The 18,642-nt window shown below is 45.7% G+C and overlaps 1 protein-coding gene across 2 annotated transcripts in view; it reads right to left on the bottom strand.

Moving 5' to 3' along the window:
• Positions 1 to 18,642, bottom strand: part of TDRD5 (tudor domain containing 5) — a 1,550,608-nt gene that overhangs the window by 857,880 nt on the left and 674,086 nt on the right. The window lies entirely within an intron of this gene.

The raw sequence follows: 18,642 nt of genomic DNA, 5'->3' as shown, positions 1-18,642 counted from the left end.
TATCAAGAATACTCCTTTAATTGTTCCTTTAGTTGCATACTTCCAGCAGCAATAGATCACAAAATCCACAGTGATGGTATGTCATTACAAGATATTGGCTTCATAAATAAAGAACTGCTTCCTTCTTTTGAGCTATCTAATGTTTCTTATTAACATTACTCATACAGTAGCTTTTGATACAGGTGTCTTTCACAGATGAACATTTAATGATTACTATTAATATTTATAGCTGCTTTCAAACATTACTTACCATATGTTGCAGATATAGGTGCCTTTTTCGCAGATGGACTTTTCATTACTATTTTTTTTGCTTCTTACTAGTTATTTTCTTTGCATCGAATTGCTTTCATTGCATTGCTTCTTGTTCTGCAATTGGTCTTTGCATTGCCTTTCACCACCCCTGAATGTAGTTATGATTTATTTACCCTTAGTGCTTCCTTCCTCCCCTCATCCTCCATAAACTGTCAGTTTTCATTTAGGACAACAAAAATTACATCGAGGCCCTATCCTGAGGAAGGATAAGCCTGTGTCCTAAAGTACCAGCAATGCTATACTCCAGGCGCCTCAAGGTGCTGACAACTTAACTGCTTTTTGTCGAAGGGGACAGAGAAGGCTGCCAGAGCGTTACTTTCTCGCAAAGTACACATAAGAGCAAGCACATTAAATAGCCCACCTAATGCTAAGGCTACCACCCTTCACCAAGCTAAGGATCCTTCTCGATTAGAACACATACAGCCTTCAGAGATTCGTTTCCCACACAGGTCAATCAGAGCTTTCCACTAAGTCCAATGTTAGGACTTTCGATGATGCTTTAAAATATATAACTTCTGTTCCATTGGTGACCAGCAAGGAGGAAGATGATGCAACTTTGAAGAAGCACCCCTTGCATTAATTTTACTCCACCATTGCGTGATCTCTCTATAACACATACTGCCTCAAACCATCCAAATAAAGGCAGTGTAAATCTAGGGAATTGCTTCAGCCATAATTTTCTGCCATTTTTCGTAATGAAAAGCACTAGTATATTAAGGGGTGGTAGAGCTCGTCATGAACACATTGTGTTCTTGTCCAGCTACTTTCTTGACGCACTAAAATCTCAAAAGACTACGCATGGTAATAAATGTGAAGTCAGTTAAAAGGTACCTTTTCTACCATGATTTCAAAATGGAGGGGCATCAGCACATTAAGAAGTTCATTGCCAAGGATTGGAGATGGTGCGTCTGGATCTAAAGGATGCCTATGTCTCAATTCCTATTAGTAAAGCTTACCAACAGCTTCCCAAGTTCCATTAGCACGGAGGGAATTCTGATATCAAGGAACTTGAGCAGAATTATAAAAACTCTTTATTCATTCATCCAGGTAATCTTCACCAGGCTCCTTCATTAGACAGCGCTCCAAGAATGCATGATTTGTTAACTTGATCAGATTAAGTCACTGAACTTGGAGAGTGGAAACTTGAAAGCATGCCTTTGCACCAACATGCTAACTGACCTTGTGCATATGGATCTGTGCATTGATGAACTATGGTTTGGAATTTTCTGGAAGCAACTCCTGGAGGACACAGATACAGGATTTACGATAAATAGCACTTTCAGGTCTTCCCTCATCAAAGAATTGGAGGAATATTTAATATAAACCTTTGGCATGCTGAATCACTTCTCAAGCAAAATCTCTCCTCTATTAAAAAGCAATTCATTATCTTCTTTAGTTTTTTTTCATGGTGGTACTCCTGAGATAGCGCTACTCCTAAATGTCATGTTCCTTTCTATTGCACATTGTATTCTGGGTATGTTTGACCACACATTTTTAATCGGTCATCTCGATTTTCTATTGGCGCATTATGCTTTATGTCCATTTTTTTTTTTTTAAGATTTACAAAAAATGAATAAGGCTCAAGGGCATTAGAGCTCTTTTCAACAGCAGGACACAGTACAACAGAGCGATTCAAAACCAAACAATAGCGTAAAATACTGAACCTACAAAATAATTCTGGAGAGGATCAACGAGGGGGATATGAAGAAGGGATACATACATACAGCTGGAAAATCTAGGTTCCAGAAGCATAAGTATAATGGGGATAACCACCAAAGAAACCACATTAAACATTTATAAAGGGCAATGGAAATGAAATCAGTGCAGAAGAAGAAAAAAGCGTAATCTGAAGACTCAAGTTAGACATAACAGATGAGGAAGGTGCACCACGAGAGAGAAAGCAATAAACGAGCAACAGTACGTACGGAAATAAAGGTTAATGGAAACAGAGCCAAAGTCAGAAAGAAAGAAGGAAAAAAAAAATTCTACTGTCAGACTAATATTGTTTTTGGGAAAACACATATTTCAGGTCTTTCCGGAAACGAGATGGTGCACAGAGGAGGAGGGAGTGTATTCTAGATTTTGTTTGCAGTTTGTGAAAACAAGGCCACTGAACATTCTTTTGCCAAACAGGAAGTACAAGAAGAAGCGTTGCGCGTTCAGAAATAACAGTAAGCCTTTTGAGGCCATCTGAGATTATTTCATGACGCATTTTGAAATCTGCTGTGTAACTCTGCAACTACGCTCATCAGTGCCATCAAGCAGGGAATCAAAACAATATTTCTACATTGGTAGAGGAAATAACCATTTTGTGAAGGGCAGAAAACAAGAGAAATTTCCCGCTCCTTCCGTAAAAGTCAGCAGAAATGGTTTGCTTCACGGTTCTGCAAGGGCTTGAAATGCAGTCTAATTGACTCTTTCAACATAAGGTTAAACAATCAACCTTTTGCAGCCATTTTTGATAAACAGATGTTATTGCTTTTTGGTGCACACACAAGGCACAGCCACAACACACTGCATTAAGGACCAGGAGAGGACCCACAATTTAACACCTCAAAGACCCTATGTAGGAAAGTGCCCATTTTTGCATGGTCACCCCCTAACTTTTTGCCAGATATCAGATGCCAACTGGACTGAGTGTGCTGGGATCCTGCTAGCCGTGCCCCAGCACTTGTGTTCTTTCCTGAAACTGTACCTTTGTACCCCCAATTGGCACACCTCTGGGCCAGAGGTAAGTCCCTTGTAAAAGGTAACCCTGATACCAAGGGCCTTCTGACCAGAGATGGCCTCTTAGGACTGTAGCATGTATTATGCCACCCTCAGAGACCCCTCACTTAGACACCCCCATCCTGCCAATGCAGACTGTGTGTTCTGGTGCAGACCAAACTACAGAGTCAACATGGCAAACATGCCTGTGTAGATCAAAGCGTGTTAGATCTCGCACTCCAGAGTTTGAAGAAGTGTAAACCAGAGTTCTGAAATCTAGAAATAGTTTGAGGGCGTGCGCCGAGCTATCGTCCCCTAGACCTGGGAGTACTCTAAGTAGTACAGTTGCACCTCCTCAATGGGAAGTGTCCCTCGGAATGCACTGCCAAATTCCAATTTGGATTTATCCAAATTTCTGAAATAATTTTCAAATTTCGTATAGATGTTTCAGCACATCATTTATTTTCAGCTGTATGTTTGTAATCACATCAATTTCATAGGATGTTCATTCTTAAAATCCATGTTCTTCCATAATCAATGAACCAAACATGTACATCGGACGATTTTTTCAGAAATTGGATACATCCAAATTGGAATTTGGCAATGCATTCCGTGGGGGCATTTACCATTTGAGGAGGTGCAACTGAACACATCCCTGAGTGTCATGCCCACCAACACTGCCTGTGGCATGGATAAGTCACCCCTCTGGCAGGCCTTACAGCCCGAAAGGCAGGGTGCACCATACCCATGTGAGGGCATAGCTGCAAGAGCAATACCCCCCTACAGTGCCTGTACCATTCTCCGACACTGTAAGTACAGTGAAGCCATTTTGAATGCATGGGCTGGGAGCTTGTCAACACGAACTCCACAGCACCATGACGGCTTTACTGCAGTGTGGGAAGGTGGTATCAAACTTCCCAGGACATTAAACCCGCACTGATGCCAGTGTTGGATTTGATGAAAAATGGACACAAAGGACGTCTTAGAGATGCCCCCTGAAAAACGATTAACTCTGGTGTGGTTTCTGACTGAGTCTCAGCCACCTGCCACCACCAGAAAGGTTTCTGGACCCCTAGGTAGATAGCCCTCCGCTCTCTTGGTCTGGAAACAAAGCAAATCCTGGGCAGAGGTGTCATGCCTCCTCACCCAGGATGGGCAGGGTCCTCGACGAGGGAGCTTTAAAGGTTTGCCGCCTTTGTTAGCACCAAAAAGGCGGGAGCAGCTATCAGCAACTGGCTACAACCGGTTCTGGCCCCCTTTTTGGGTGCAAGAACCGGCACGAAAACCTAGCCAGGAAGGGAGGTGTGCTCACCTTTGCCAACCCCACCCTTCAGTTGGAGGAGACGAAGTGAAGGTCACCTCTCAGTCGCGCCATCTTGAAGATGGGGAGACCCCTCCAATCAAGAAGAGGTTTATGCCTCCCTCCCACTGGAGGGTGGCATACAAGGGGTTGTAGACACCACAGGGAAGGGGACCCATTGGTCCCAACCTGCAAACCCCTGTAACAAGCCTAAATCTAGGATTATGGGGCATCCCTGAACCTTGCCTCTTCAGATTCGACATGACAAGAAGAAGAAGTACCAAAGAGCTGTGCTGCAGAAGAGGACGACGACAACTGCTTTGGCCCCAGCCCTACCGGTCTGTCTCCAGCTCTGAACCCCTGCAAGCTGAACCGGTGGGTCCTGCAGCCAGCAGTCTCCAAGAACCCCAGGGACCTGCCCTGCCTTCCTAAAGAACTTTCCTCCATCTCCCGTGGACACCGGAAATGTCCAATACCAAGCCAAGCAAGGATTTAATATACAGCCGGATCTGCAAGCCCTCACCACTCAGCACCAGATGCCGACGGCTTGAGTCCGAGTGGTCCAATATCCCAGCAGGGTCCCCCCAACGATACTGACCTGTGATCCAGCATTGGACGACCTCCACCGACCTTCTCTTTGACGCCTGAAGCCTTATCTTGAATGGTCGAGGCAACCGTGACTGGAACGAGTGAGAAGAACCTGACATGAAAGGATACCCCTCTATTAGCAGCTCCTGAGTCGCCCAACCGATTATGTACTGCCATTGAGCAACTCTTTAATTTTATCCTCCAGTTGTTGGTTCCCTTCGTCCAGTCTTCTGGGTCCAGCCTACAACCTTTTTCCTAGGCCGCCATCCTCCATTAAAAAACATTGGACTCCCGACACCTCCTGAGCACCCTGCACCCAGCAGCCCCTGCGCTACTGGTGGTGTGGACTTGTAGCCAACCTGAGACTCCCTTTGCCCTAACCTTAATCCTAAGAGCTTGGCACCTGAGACCGAGTGGCCTGCCCATGAGCAGCACCATTAGCAAACATTGGCCCCCTGCACGCTGCACCCGGCCACCCTAGTGCCACTGGTGGTGCCCCTTGAGTGCCAACTGGACCCTTAGTTCTACCCTCCAAAGCTCTAATCCCGAAACCGTTTACTTACCTGCAACCCAAACACTTAATTTTTTCCCAAAGGACTGAATGGTGGGTTTTCTCTGAAAATTCTTTTTAAGTGCTAAACATTTTTTTGTACTGCAACAAAAAGTAACTAAGGGCCATATGTAGGTAGCTAAATACCGGTTGGTAACGGCCGAAATTCGGTAAATGAGCAGTTACCGACAGGTATTTATGCCTTCAAGATGTAGGAGGCCAAAAATAAGGATTCAGTAAATATGAATCAGTAAATACCGATTCATATTTACCGAACCAGAAATACTGAATCGGTAATTACCGAATTCTTATTTACAGATTCGGTAAATAAATCGTAAAGTTGATATTTGAGTTGTAGGTAACTTCTAAAATACCGAATTGCATGACATTCGGTATTTAAGAGTCGGTAATTACCATGGATAGAAAGCAGGTGGTAACCAGGTGCAGGCCATAAAATAGGCCCCAAAATGCAACAGTGTGACCAAAATGGTGGCAAGATATGTGATAGCAAGGCGGCTACGGCTACAGGCAGCAGGAGAGAGGATCTGGAGACAGGAGGAGCAAGTCTACAGACAGCGGATCACACTCTTTCAACTTACTGAGGCACAGATCCATGAAAGGTACAGGTTACACCCCCACACCATCCTGGACTTGATAAGGTACCTGCACCCACTCTTGGAGCACCCAACACCAAGGGCGCAGGCCATACCACCACATGTGCAGGTAACTCTGTAGCCTACACCTGCTTGCATCTGGCAGTTACCAGGGGGTGATAGCTGCGGAAGGTGGTGTGTCCCAGAGCTGCCTGTCCCGTTTCTTCAGGAAGTTCCTGGAGGCCATGATGCAGAGGATGCATCATTACATCAGCTTCCCTGACACACATGCAGAACTGTTAAAGACCAAGACTGACTTCTACCAAATGGCAAACTTTCCACATGCGATCGGCTACATTGATGGCACACACATCCCAATCTGCGCACCTGCAGCCACAGAATACATTTACAGGAACAGAAAGTCCACCCACTCAATAAATGTGTAGGTAATCTGTGATGCCAGCAACATAATCACAGACATTGTGGCAAATTTCCCAGGAAGCACCCACGACTCCTACATCTTTCAGAACGATGGGATCTACACACGCCTGACAGCCGGGGAATTCGGAGAAGGATACCTGCTAGGTAAAACACTGTGACAGACCTTGATAGATTTTGCAGATGTAGGTTCTGTTGCACATGTGATTAATGGCTCTCTCATTTCCACATAGGTGATAGCGCATATGCCGTCCGCTCATTCATCCTGACACCCTACCTGAACCCATCAACGCAGAGTGAGAGACGATACAACGTGGCACACAAATCTACTCGCAAGGTTGTGGAGCGCAACTTTGGGCTAATAAAAAGCAGGTTCCGCTGCCTCCACAAAAGTGGAGGCGCACGTCAGTACTCACCCATCATCTGCTGTAATATCATCGCAACTTGTGCAATGTTGCACAACCTTGCTACAAAGAAAGGTACAGAAGTGGAATTAAGTGATTATGAGGACCACAATAATGAATGTGCACAGCCTGAGCCCAACACAGTAGGAGTGGCGCCAACAACAGATGGGAGACAGAGACGGGCAGAGATCACACACAACTACTTCTAAGTAAGTAAGGAGACACAGCCAGGTGTAGTATGTACACAACATAGTTTTATTGTTGGCACTACGCCAGTACACTAACGCACAAATGTGCAAGACCAAATGTAGCCATCCATTCTGGTAGTCCAGGGTTACTTTACCCATTCCAGGTCTGGGAGTTCGTTTTTGCAGCCACGCCTACCGGATGACATTGGCTGGCTGTCCTCACTGGTGCATGGGAAGTGGCAGCCCCATGGAGCCTGGTGCTCCTCTGTGGATCAGGAATAGGGGGGTTGTCATACTGCTCCAACTAGTGCTCTCCTCGCTTCCACCCACATCCAGAGCAACAGTATGTGCGGACTGCGCAGTCAGCAGCAGCACCTCAACAGCACTTGTCACGTTTACAAGGCCCCTGGAGTCCTCACTGCTACTGTGTGGCAGTCCCTTCTGCATGTTTACACATCGCCTGCAAAGCAGGAAAGTGGCAGTGGCCAGGCGGTTGACTGCCCTTGTATGTCGTTCTGCTCGCTGACTCTCCTTCTACCTTGCTGCCCTGTCCCTGTCAAGCGTGCTGCACAAGAGCAGTACAGACTAGGACATGTGCCATATTCCTGCAGCCATCTCTCTCCTCCCCTCCGCCATTGAGCTAATGCCCTTTTCAATGTTTGTCATGTTCTGATTCAGGTTCCTCATCTGGCGTTGTACAGACTGGATGGCCTTCTCCTGCATGCGCTGTACTTTAACCATGCTACTCTCAAGTCCACAGAAGACAATTGGACCCTCTCCATGGGGCAAATCACTGCTGCCTCTGGCCCTGCGGCGTCTAACACCTGTGCAGGCACCCTCGGCGCTGGACTGCTGATTGCAAGTGCTGTCCTTCCGGGCCACGGTTGTTATTTCGCCTCCCACCGTGACCTCCTGCTGATGACTCCATTTCTATTAGTGTGGCAACTAAATGCCTATTGCTTTTTAGGTCGAGCTGGAGAAAGCAATGCGAAGAATTGCGTCCAGCTCGACAACTAATGTTGCCCACCTCCTGGGAATCTGAGACAGGGGTCAGGCACGCGCGGCGATTGGTGTCTGTGGACGCGCACGTCCAGGCCGGCGCCGTGCCCATCTCCTGCCTCAGATTCCCTGAAGTGCGCAAACACACACACAGAGCCACACTCACGCATGCACACATACACAGCCAGACGCATGCACACACACACACGCAAGCACACCTACCCACACACACGCAGGCACACACCCTTACCTCACAGAGCAGAGCACTCTAGCTCCTCTCCCATTCCAGCACGAAGCGGGGCTCTCCCCTGAGGGATGGGAGCCCCCGCAGCGCTGGTCTTCACCCGGGCCCCCATCCTGGGACCCGGGACTTCAGCTGCCGCACTTTCACGCCGGGGCTCGCTCCTCAAAACGAAACTTAAGAATGGCGCGCATGCGCAGGCAGCCCTCGCCTTCCCACTCCTCATAGCCCGGATACTGAGCTTGTCATCAATAGTGGTCTTCCGTGCTCGTTCTCCTTTTGTGGCGGCTTTGTCCTCCTTTTTTTCCCCTTTTGTCCTTCTGTGCGTTTTCTCTCCTGCACTCGTTAAATATGTGATGCGGAAAATAATTGCCGGTCCCAAAAATGATGTGCTAAGTCCTCCACCGGCTCAAAAGGAGCACTGCTGCAGCCCCTGTGGAGCATGACGCCTCGCAACCCTCAAGGTGTCGTCAACCCTTTAAGGGGGACCTCATTCAGGTCAAGGCAAATGAATATCTGTGCGATATGGGAGTCTGGGGGGACCCGCCTCAGATTCTGCAAGGGAGACTTATAACTGTGCTTTGCAGCAGTGGGGTCGGAGACTGCCGTACGTTACGCCTCCGTCAATGTGTCTGAACATGTGTGAGCATGCTTGTGTGAGTGTGTGTTTCTTTGTGCATGATCGTGCATGTGCAGGTATGTGTGTGTGCATTCACGGGTGTCTGTGTTTGAGTATGTATTTGCAATGGTCAAAAGGCAGCAACCTGCGGGTTTTTAGCACCCGTAGATTTCAGCGCCAAGTAACCACCCCTTGGGGTGACAGGCACACATGCAACCAATGACAAATAATACGCAGTACCGTACCTCTACATAACCCAGAGGCACGCACCCCCAGCACGAACAAACCACGGATTTCAAAGGCACAATGTGCACACAGAAAGCAAACACACCGTGAACATCCAATTAAGCCCCTATATAGAAACATACTCCGACATAGTTTCAATAAACACATTAAAACACATCACGTACATTCATATAATGAGAGAATTCAGCATGCATAAGTGGTAACATAGAATGAATTGACTGCAGATAATTACACACTTGTGCATAGACCATATGTGCATGCGCCTATTTACACAGAATGTCTGCAGACACACACACCCACACACTGTGTGAACACAGACACTAATAAACCTGACGTGTGCTTAGATATCCGCACCTAGCGTATTTATTCCAACAACCCATAGGCACAAAACGCCATTAAGGTACCCCATGTGCACGCTATATTTACACACTCCAAGTTAATGTAGATGAAGACGGGAACTTGTGCACCAATATTCACGCACCCACTACGCGCACAGATTCTTGTGACCACAGATTCACCGACTTCGTGCACCCACATATTCACGTACCCCATGGGCATGAAGTTGTCTTGGATAGCTACACACCTTGCACATGGAATAGTCACACCTGTAAGTAGATGCACACACGCCATGTGAAAGCAGAAACGCATAATCAGATGCGCAAGCATGGACACGATGCGTACAACATGCATGTGCAGATTTGCACGCATTAGCCTTGTGCAAAGACACATACGTAATGCACATTCAGATAAACACGGTCCCTAAACATAATTATATACAGCCCAAGGGAACACAGATGCACATATGCCCTATGCTATGCATAATGACTCGTACCACTTGAACTTAACACACAATATTTATGCAGATGCACAAACGCCAAGTGAGGTGATATTCACTCCGAAGTCATGTGCACGCATATTAACACATCCAAATGATGGGCGTGCACGTGCATGGAACCACTGTACACAGATATTCGCACACAAAATGTACATGAAAATGTGCACAAGTTTTCTGCACAAATATATCCAGACCTGTCCTTTGGAAGTAGATGCACGTACGCCCTGGCACAGATAGTAAAAAATTCCACGTGCATGTAGATTCACGCAAACAGACCGCCGGCCTGCAGGTGCACATACTCAATGTACACGCAGATGCCTGCACGCATTGCGGACAGTGATATTCACACAGCATGTGTTTGCGGATGCATACATTATTGATCTATGTGTGCGACTATGCATACACAGACCATGTGCATGCAGAAGCACGTGTGCTTCACACAATCATAAATGTGGAAATGCACACACCATGCGTATGAAAATTCACATGCTAGGTGCATACAGGTGCTCGCTTGCATCGTGTACAGATGTGTGCACGTAGACGCACACACAATACGTTTGTAGAAGCCAGAGGTACGCAGATATCCACAAAGAGTGCATGAACAGTCGGACAAACTCTGCGCACAGACATTCACAGAATGTGTGCACGCTATGCCTACAAAATAATGCACCCACGTCCTGTGTATGCTGATTTTCACACACATTCACCTTGCGCGTGCAGGTGCACACGCAGACAGTCTAGTATCCTGGGCCCAGTCTCGCGCGCCCATAAAACGCAGACAAAGATGAGCAGCAGGAAGATATACAGCCTCGCCCAGTAGCTTCATTCATCTTATTTTAATTTTATGAGGGATATTTTGCATGGAACGGTATTATCTACTTTAGCCTGTGCTATACCTCTGGTGATCCACTGGAGTCTGTGCACACTATACCTTACTTTGGTATAGTATATGTTATGTTAAAAAGTTTATACCGCGCACGTACACCGAGACGGTTTCTTGGCGCTCATAACAGACATAGCTAGCTAGGGCAGAAGGTTTTACTCAAAGGCCGCCTTGAAAAGGTAGGTTTTTAAGGTTTTTCGGAACAGCTCATAAGAGGGACAAATACGAAAGGAGGAAGGGAGGGAGTTCCAGAAGGTAGGGCCTAAAAAAGAAAAGCGTAGACCGCCGTGTTTTTCGCGGCGGTTCGATGGGATGCATAGAAGATTGTCAGCAGAAGATCGTAAATTGCGAGTTGGGAGGTATCGCTTAAGCTTGGAGGAGATGAACTCAGGGGCGTGGTTGTGAAGGGATTTGAATAAGGTGCATCCGAGTTTGAAGGAGCACCGTTTAGCCACTGGGAGCCAGTGCAGGCTCCTCAGAAGGGGGGAGACATGCTGGTGTTTAGGTTGGTGGAATACCAAGCGAGCGGCCTGGTTCTGAATTAACTGAAGTTTTTGAAGCTGGTAGACAGGAATCCCCGCATACAGGATATTAGCAAAGTCAACCCTGGAGATGACCAAAGCCAGTATGACTAGTATGAGTGCCTCTCTGGTTAGGAATCTGCAGATCTTGCGGATCCTGCGCAGCTGGAAAAAGCAGGATGATGTTACTGCTGAGATCTGAGGTTTCATAGATAGATCCTCAGAGATGATCACTCCTAGGCTTTTCACAGAGCTGACCGAGCGAGGGGGGGGCCAAGAGAAGGGAGCCAGTAATTGTCATCCCATGGATTGGTAGGACCACCCACCAGAACAAGTTCCGTTTTAGACGGATTCAACTTGAGCTGGCTGTGAGCCATCCAGTCAGAGATGAGTAGCATTGTGGTTTGGAAATTAAGGCGAGAGGAAGGAGAAGTGTCCAGAGGGAAGATCAATTGCAAATCGTCTGCATAATTATATATTGTAGCAGGGGAATGACGAAGGGAAACCATAAGTGGTTGCATGTATAGATTAAAGAGAAGAGGGGAAGAGCGGAGCCCTGGGGAACACCACAAGTGAGGGGGAAAAAAGGAGCAGAGAAGGTGGAAAGGTGGACTGCCTGGGAGCGACCTTGCAAGAAGGATCGAACCCAGTCAAGGGCGATGCCCCGAATACCGGCGTTGCTGACACGGTCGATCAAAATAGTATGATCGACCGTGTCAAAAGCCGCCGACAGGTCCAGCAGTACAAGGGCTTGGGGGATATTGTTGTCGGCACCGGTTCGAAGAGTGTCCATTACTGCCGCAATCACCATCTCTGTGGAATGAAGGGGGCGAAAACCAGCCTGTTGGGGGTCCAGGAAAAAAGAAGTCTCCATAAAGGTGCTCAGACACTTAGTTACGTAAGTCTCTAAGATCTTTCCCAAGAAAGGGAGGAGGGAAATGGGTCTATAATTGCTCAGCACAAGTGGGTCTGCGCTGGGCTTTTTCAAAATGGGTAACACTACGGCCTGCTTAAAGGCTTCTGGAACAACTCCTGATGTTAAGGAGGAGTTGAGAAGGGCCAGGGCAGGATCAGGGCAGAACATAAAGATTTCTTTGAGTATATGAGGGGGGCAGCAGTCCTTGGGGGACCCGGAACTGACTTTGTGGAGAAGACTGTGAAATTCGGTGATGGAAATGGGAGGGAAAGTATGGAATTTCTGGGGGGTTTCAGAGGGGGGGGGGGGGAATGATTTGGAAGGGGAAGGTAGAGAGATATTGTTTTTAATTGTGGAAATCTTGTCTTGGAAGAAAACATTGAGCTCATCACACAAGGCCTGGGTGGGAACGGGCGGGAGAGTAATCCGATCGGGAAGGGAAAGCTCATTGACAATCGAGAAGATGTCTTTGGCTTTTGAAGCCGACGCCAGCTTCCTACACCATAATACTCTCAACCTTTTCCTCCCCACCTAGGCATGCTTCCCAGAGCATCGCCACGACCAATATATTGTCTCTTCCTGTTTGGGACACAAGACTATAGAAGTTCCCCCAGTTCAATATAGGAGGAACCAGTGCTTTGCCATGTCCCTCTTGTCCAAGACTGTTACAATGCCCAATAAAGTGCGGTCCCCATGGGAGCCGCCAAAATCATCAAGGATACCAAGCAATGCAAATCTGGGGGACATCTTCACCCAGCTGGCCAACACGCTAGCAACGATTCAAAAACATAATTTCCCAGTAATACTGGATCTGCGGGCATTCCCAGACTACTTGAAAGAAATAGGCCTCCTCAGCTTGAAAACATATGCACAAGGGGGTCAGCAATCTTTTTGCTCGCCACAGTCAGACTCATGTAAAGTAAGTCATAGACAAAAAAATTTGACTGCATCAGCCTCAGCTTGGCGAAAATAAACAAGGTTCTGGGGGACATGCATGCTTCCCTCCAATCAAGATCCTCCAATGGACCCACCCATGTCTCCCAACGGGCTCGGAGACCGTTTAGGGACGGGCGGGCAGATATAACCAGTGATTTGTAGGCCTGCAAAATACCTTTCGGTGACACAGGCCCATGATGATTTGCCTTCATGGGGTAGAAATCAGGTACACTAATAAGGGTTGTGCGGTGAGCAAAAAGTATGTGCCTAATCTGTAGGTACCGGTAGAATTAAGTATTGCGCAAAGAAAATTCCACCAGGAGCTCCTGAAAGGATTTAATATGGGAACCTCGCTATACATCTCCCAGGACCGAAATGCCACAACGGCAACACAACGAGTGCTCCGGCATATTCCGAGGAATGCGGTCACCATATAGGTAACCGATGAGGGTCTCCCAAGCCGTTCGACTATCTTTACATCGATTTGTATACAGAATACCATTAAAACAATGGAATGCCTTTCAGAAAATGTCTTTTTTGTGGGCTCCAGTTTAAACTAACTATAAAAAAGGCCCTTACAGAAAGGAGTATATTTAAATCAATTAATTTATTTATCATGCTACCTCTCTATGCAGTATCTAGTGTCTGGAAAATCAATCAATGCCTCTATACTTGTTACTTAGCATGTACCGCTGTAAGGTAAGGCTAAGCTGATTAACAATCAATGCAGGTGTGCATGGATTGAGAGCCTTGTTACGTCTGTATGAGCAGTGGAATTAATTTACTGTTGGATTTCATTAACGAATGTTGAGATCAGCAGAGTGGAGAACTTCAACTGCATGTTTATCAAGAATTGCCACAAAACTGCTGAAGATTAATTTTAGTGAGGAGTATATAAGAGGTGGGGGCCTTCATAGAGTTGACCATCTGTCCACATTGCCTGAGGAATGCATTATTATAGAAGTTGGTGTAAATGTTGTAGCGTGCATAGACAAACAATAATAGAAGAAGGAAATGAAGCTGGATGATACCATGTGGTAAGTGATGGGTCTATAGATTGGCATAGTTAGAAAACATTAAGGTAGGAGTTACAATCTTTTTGGAAACTAGACAAATTGTCTGAGGAGGATAGTTCACTGTTTAGCAGAGAAAAGTTGAATTTGCCCATTCAAGAAGTTGCTCATAAAGGCTATAATGGTGCAAGACAAGACGCAAATCCGGGGGGAATTCTGGTGATCTTGATTAGATGGTGAAGTAGAAAGGATCATCAATGAGTGTTCTGTGTACAGTAATAGCAGCAAGAATTTGGTTATGAACTTCCCATTCCCTGTTGGATACAGCTTGGAAAAAGGTAGGTTTAGATTTACTTGGTTTAGTTCACATTATGCCGTGCACCGGAGGTACATGTTGGATGATCACCCCTAGCAGTGGAGGTCATCAAATTCTTTAAAAGGCATCTTCATCAAGGGTGCTGGACATTCTCATGGTCAATGTTCAAGTTCAAAAGACCTTAATTCGAATTTCATAAAATTCATAAAAATACCACATAAAAACAATTCATTTACATAACACATTACAAAAATTCATGATTAAAATGTAATACAATTCTGATGAGGCTAATTTCAAGGATTTTCCATAATTTTGCGCACTCGTGTTATCAGTCTCAGAAAAGTGCTAGTGCGAAAGATTAATTCATCTGAATCCAGGGAAACCAATATTAAATAAGACTCCTCGAGCGAGAGGGGTCTATGTTTCTTAAAATATGGAGTTAAAAACCATTTGATATATCTTAAATAAAATTTACAGAAGAATAGAAAGTGCAAATCATCCTGTATACTAACACCATCACACGGACATGGGTTATAATCAGTGCTGTGTCGATACCCAAAGGGAAGGACAACAAAAATTTCACTGAACCCGCTCTTAAACGAAACAAAAGTGATCTCTCCCAGTTGGTCATGGGTAGAGTAAGATAGAGCGGGAGTGGTTGCCTACACAGTTCGTTTCCCATATATTTTATAACAGTTGATTTTGATAATTCTCTTCCCATCCGTTCAGATCTATAAAGTGCATACAGTGCGTGTTTAACCTCAATATTATCCTTAAGCTCAATCCTGGTGGGGTCGGAGAGAAGGTTACCTCTGTCCACGGCGCTCAGTGTTTTAAAGACTCGTGAGAGCCATGGAATCGCCATGCCATGGTCACAATTTAAGCAATCCTTTATAATATTTTGTGTGAAGGTGGAAGAGTTGTTCCTCCAAACCCTAACCCAGAATAGTGCTGGTCTGGCTCTGATAAAATCACATACATAGGGAAGGTTTAATTCATTATGACAGATAAAATCAGAAGATGAGATTGGGGCGTCCAGTATTTTTCTGCAAAAACGACTTTCTTCCCGCTGAATGCATGGGCTACTTCCCAACCCCCAAACCTCAGCTCCATATGAGGCTACTGGTAGGCACTGTAGTCTAAAAATTTTTAAGATAGCTATTGTGGCACCTATTTTCTTCGGGCGTGGCAAGCTCAAGGTAGAATAGGGGGCTTTCGAGAACTTGCTCGTGGCGTGGGCGAAGTGCCCACTCCACGAGCCGTTCGCAGCGAAAACCAACCCTAAGTAAGGAAATGTAGGGACAGATTCGAGTTTATCTGTCCCTATATGTGTGGTGTTGAGCTTCCGTTTCCCAGGGCTGCATGACATGATAAAAGATTTTGTAAAATTTACACGCAGATCTATTCCCTCCATATATTGGACAAAGCTTTGAACAAGTAAGCGGAGGGCGTTTGGTGTGGGGCCCATAAGCACTGCATCGTCTGCGTATAATAGCAAGGTAGAGGTTTCCCCAGGATTATCGGTACGTCACTAGTGACTTGTTTAAGACTTCTGGCTAAGCCATTAATGTAGATAATAAACAACAGGGGTGCTAAAACGCACCCCTGTCTCACCCCACTGCCGATATCAATAGCTCCCGAGACTTCTCAACCCATCCAAATCCTGACCTGTACTTGAAGATCAGTATGGAGATAAGCCAGGAAGTTAACAAGAGCCTCGTCTAACCCGTAATTCAATAAGGTGGTCCAGAGTTTAGATCTATTCACTAGATCAAAGGCGGATGAAAGATCCATAAAAGCAAGGTAAATGGGGGATGATCGAGCAATGCTATACCTGTCAATTATCAATTTTAGGTTCAAGCATTGCTCCACTGTCCCCACCCTGCTCCTGAATCCCATCTGACACGGGTCCAGTAAGTCTGTGTCTTCAGTCCATTCAAGCACCCTGTTATAGATTACTCGCCCCAAAAATTTTAAGGTGTTATCCAAGAGGGAGATCGGACGATAGTTGACTGGGTCCGACCTGTCTCCCTTTTTAAAGATTGGGACGATGGTGCTGGTTGCCCAAGTAGTGGGCATAGGCACTGTTGGCAAGCTGTTAAAGACATTAAGAAGAATTGGTGCCCATAAATCCGGGCTATGCTTAATGATATCAATGGGCAACCCATCAGGGCCTGGTGCCTTGTTTCCAAGGCTCTCTTTTATAGCTATTTCTACTTCATGGGCATCAATCTGTAGGCCACACAACTGTGCTGGGCTAAAAGTCCTCGACTCCTCAGGTGGTGCGGCATAGATTTTAGAGAAGTGGGCCTCCCATACACTACTAGTTATATTACAGCTAATTGGTGTTAGCTTTTTGACCATTTCCCTTGTTTTCCTGACTGCAGACCAGAAGGGCCCGCTGCCCCCCAGATTCAAGCTGGCGACCGGCGATTCCCACTGTTTCGAGAGTAGTGCGGCCTTTCTTTCTGCTATTTTAAGTTTATACTGTTTCCTAGCTGTCTGAACAGTCGGTATACACCTGGGTTTAGTGGTAAGTGCACTTCGTAATTCCCTATTTGCCAGTGAAGAAGCCGAATCCTTTGGTAGCGGTACTGACAAGAGAGTTTTTATGGTTGAACACAATTTGCCAAAGTCAGTGATTATCCTGTGCATGGATAAGCAGGACTTAATCAGATGCGGGTATTTAGTTTGTACACTATCCAAATTTGCCCCGGGTGTGGTATCCCTTGCGCCATTTAAGTTCGTGTAGACCGAACTAGGGGCTAAATCAAGAGTTACTGTCAGTAGATTGTGATCGCCAAACGATGTCTCCATCACTGTAGACTTTACTACACAATCTATTAAATGGGGCGACATATAGATATAATCAATGGTGGAACTACTGTCCCTACCTCTGAACGTAGGCGCATGAGAAGCACTAGAAGTGTGGCCTGTTTCCATGGCATCACCAAGGGTGAACTCAGTTAGTATGTTGGCTAATTCAATGCCCCTTCGTTCCGCTTGATCTAAGTGGGTCCTATCCTCAGTCCCGTAATTCTTTAGTATCTTTGCATTGAAGTCACCGCCAATTAAGATCCCTGACCCAACATCAGCCTGTGGACTAAATTCCAGGTTGTGTAAGGTCTTTGAAAGTGCCTCAAAGTTCTTATTAGGTACACAGTAAAAATCATTATTATAAAAATTGATTAAATAAATTCGGGTCTAACTTGTATTCAAGAATTTGTATATTCGGATTCCCTCTAGACAAATCTCTGATTGTGCCACCAGCCAATATCTTAATTCCAATAAACAAACCGCCCACTGCTCGGCCAAAACTAGGTTTGGGCGCTGTTACACTAAAGCAGTGATAGCCCTCTATGTGTAGGTTCCCAACAGCCCAAGTCTCCTGAAACATAACAATGTCTATGCCATCAATTATCTTGGCCCATTGAGGATCTGAGAGCCTTGGTTCTAGCCCAGCTACATTCCAGCTAAGAATTGACAAACCACGATGACTGGGATGTCTAGTAGGCTTATTCCCAGGACTCCTCACTATATTCACATCGGGTTCAGGAAATGTAGGAATTTTATATTCAGGTGTGGCTAGTAGTGTAGCAGTGCGGTCATGTATTGGTGTTCCCTGGGTGACGTTAGCTGGTGTTACTAGTAGGTGTTGCTCATTAATGTTGCCAACTACTGGACAGCCGCTATTGCCATCAACATCACCAATTAGTCTATTCTGAATTGTTCTAGCTTCTACTGATAATAGATATCCCTTGTTGTCATTGCTTGTGTCTATACTTCCGATGTTGTTACCAACCATTTTATCTAGTCAATCCTGCTCATCTAAATTTGAAAAGGCATATTCAAACCGATTATAGGTTAGGATATTGAATAATGGCCTTACTTTGTTCGGCGTGAAAAAGAACAGGAGTGAAACCCATAAACCAAAATGGGACTGGGTATATAGTATATATAGGGTACAGTGTCCCAATAGGTATCAATAATTAAGGCAGTTTCAAAGATGTATGCATCAAGCATTACAGGTAAAGAACA

The sequence above is a fragment of the Lissotriton vulgaris genome, chromosome 1_1 (genome assembly GCF_964263255.1).
Source record: "Lissotriton vulgaris chromosome 1_1, aLisVul1.2, whole genome shotgun sequence".
Taxonomy (NCBI): domain Eukaryota; kingdom Metazoa; phylum Chordata; class Amphibia; order Caudata; family Salamandridae; genus Lissotriton; species Lissotriton vulgaris.
This window is presented reverse-complemented; position numbering and strand designations above follow the sequence as displayed.